The sequence below is a fragment of the Chiloscyllium plagiosum genome, unplaced genomic scaffold, assembly GCF_037043375.1.
Source record: "Chiloscyllium plagiosum isolate Xiang-an unplaced genomic scaffold, Cpla_swu_hap1 HiC_scaffold_61, whole genome shotgun sequence".
In the NCBI taxonomy this organism is placed as follows: domain Eukaryota; kingdom Metazoa; phylum Chordata; class Chondrichthyes; order Orectolobiformes; family Hemiscylliidae; genus Chiloscyllium; species Chiloscyllium plagiosum.
Window position 1 is genome coordinate 112,062 of NW_028270200.1, and position 2,939 is coordinate 115,000.

Sequence of the window (2,939 nt, forward strand, 5' to 3'; positions counted from 1 at the left end):
CGCTGCCATCCGGCCAAGTGCGACGGCGCTGCCGCCCTGCGGTGCTCGTCACCCAGGTTTGGGGAACTCGGTCAGAGGCCGGTGCGGGGGTCTCTTGACACGATTGGAGGACGGGCCACCCCCACGTTGACTCCGGCCGTCCGTCCACAGGCGCTCGTGTCCAAAATGAAGGCGAGAGACGCGAGTGGCCTGGATCCCTTGGGTGCCGCCAGGAAGGGTGTGGGCTGACCCTTGCCTGAGCACACGTTAAAGCCCCTTACGAGTCGAGGGACGGCCTCGGGCGCCGCACGACCGGCTCTGGGAGTGGGTGGCCGCTATTGTGTATAGGCTGGTCCTTCCCGCTGCCATCCGGCCAAGTGCGACGGCGCTGCCGCCCTGCGGTGCTCGTCACCCAGGTTTGGGGAACTCGGTCAGAGGCCGGTGCGGGGGTCTCTTGATACGATTGGAGGACGGGCCACCCCCACGTTGACTCCGGCCGTCCGTCCACAGGCGCTCGTGTCCAAAATGAAGGCGAGAGACGCGAGTGGCCTGGATCCCTTGGGTGCCGCCAGGAAGGGTGTAGGCTGGCCCTTGCCTGAGCACACTGTAAAGCCTCTTACGAGTCGAGGGTCGGCCTCGGGCGCCGCACGACCGGCTCTGGGAGTGGGTGGCCGCTATTGTGAATAGGCTGGTCCTTCCCGCTGCCATCCGGCCAAGTGCGACGGCTCTGCCGCCCTGCGCTGCTCGTCACCCAGGTTTGGGGAACTCGGTCAGAGGCCGGTGCGGGGGGTCTCTTGACACGATTGGAGGACGGGCCATCCCCACGTTGACTCCGGCCGTCCGTCCAGAGGCGCTCGTGTCCAAAATGAAGGCGAGAGACGCGAGTGGCCTGGATCCCTTGGGTGCCGCCAGGAAGGGTGTGGGCTGACCCTTGCCTGAGCACACGTTAAAGCCTCTTACGAGTCGAGGGTCGGCCTCGGGTGCCGCACGACCGGCTCTGGGAGTGGGTGGCCGCTATTGTGAATAGGCTGGTCCTTCCCGCTGCCACCCGGCCAAGTGCGACGGCTCTGCCGCCCTGCGGTGCTCGTCACCCAGGTTTGTGCAACTCGGTCAGAGGCCGGGGCGGAGGTCTCTTGACACGATTGGAGGACGGGCCATCCCCACGTTGAATCCGGACGTCCCTCCACAGGCGCTCGTGTCGAAAATGAAAGGCGAGAGAGACGTGAGTGGCCTTGGTTCCCTTTGGGTGTTGCCAGGAAGGATGCGGGCTGACCCTTGCCTGAGCACACCCATGTTTGTGCAACTCGGTCAGAGGCCGGGGCAGAGGTCTCTTGAAACGACTGGAGGGCGGGCAATCCCCACGTTGAATCCGGCCGTCCCTCCACAGGCGCTCGTGCCGAAATTGAAGGCGAGAGAGGCGAGTGGCCTTGCTTCCCTTGTGTGTTGCCAGGAAGGATGTGGTCTGACCCTTGCCTGAGCACACCAAGGTTTGTGCAACTCAGTCAGAGGCCGGGGGCAGAGGTCTCTTGAAACGACTGGAGGGCGGGCAATCCCCACGTTGAATCCGGCCGTCCCTCCACAGGCGCTCGTGCCGAAATTGAAGGCGAGAGAGGCGAGTGGCCTTGCTTCCCTTGTGTGTTGCCAGGAAGGATGTGGTCTGACCCTTGCCTGAGCACACCAAGGTTTGTGCAACTCAGTCAGAGGCCGGGGGCAGAGGTCTCTTGAAACGACTGGAGGGCGGGCAATCCCCACGTTGTATCCGGCCGTCCCTCCACAGGCGCTCGTGTCGAAAATGAAAGGCGAGAGACGCGAGTGGCCTTGGTTCCCTTGGGTGTTGCCAGGAAGGATGTGGTCTGACCCTTGCCTGAGCACACCAAGGTTTGTGCAACTCAGTCAGAGGCCGGGGCAGAGGTCTCTTGGAACGATTGGAGGGCGGGCAATCCCCACGTTGAACCCAGCCGTCCCTCCACAGGCGCTCGTGTCGAAAATGAAAGGCGAGAGACGCGAGTGGCCTTGGGTGTTGCCAGGAAGGATGAGGGCTGCCCCTTGCCTGAGCACACCAAGGTTTGTGCAACTCCGTTCAGAGGCCGGGGCAGAGGTCTCTTGAAACGACTGGAGGGCGGGCAATCCCCACGTTGTATCCGGCCGTCCCTCCACAGGCGCTCGTGTCGAAAATGAAAGGCGAGAGAGGCGAGTGGCCTTGGTTCCCTTGGGTGTTGCCAGGAAGGATGTGGTCTGACCCTTGCCTGAGCACACCAAGGTTTGTGCAACTCAGTCAGAGGCCGGGGCAGAGGTCTCTTGGAACGATTGGAGGGCGGGCAATCCCCACGTTGAATCCGGCCGTCCCTCCACAGGCGCTCGTGTCGAAAATGAAAGGCGAGAGACGCGAGTGGCCTTGCTTGCCTTGGGTGTTGCCAGGAAGGATGTGGTCTGACCCTTGCCTGAGCACACCAAGGTTTGTGCAACTCAGTCAGAGGCCGGGGCAGAGGTCTCTCGGAACGATTGGAGGGCGGGCAATCCCCACGTTGAATCCGGCCGTCCCTCCACAGGCGCTCGTGTCCAAAATGAAAGGCGAGAGACGCGAGTGGCCTTGGTTCCCTTTGGGTGTTGCCATGAAGGATGTGGTCTGACCCTTGCCTGAGCACACCCAGGTTTGTGCAACTCGGTCAGAGGCCGGGGCAGAGGTCTCTTGAAACGACTGGAGGGCGGGCAATCCCCACGTTGTATCCGGCCGTTCCTCCACAGGCGCTCGTGTCGAAAATGAAAGGCGAGAGACGCGAGTGGCCTTGGTTCCCTTTGGGTGTTGCCAGGAAGGGTGCGGGCTGACCCTTGCCTGAGCACTCCCTTAAAGCCTCGTTACGAGGCGAGCAGGCCTCGCGCGATTCGCACGACCGGCTCTGGTAGTGGTCGGGCCGCTATGGCGAATAGGCTGGTCCTCCCCTGCCACCCGGCAAAGCGCG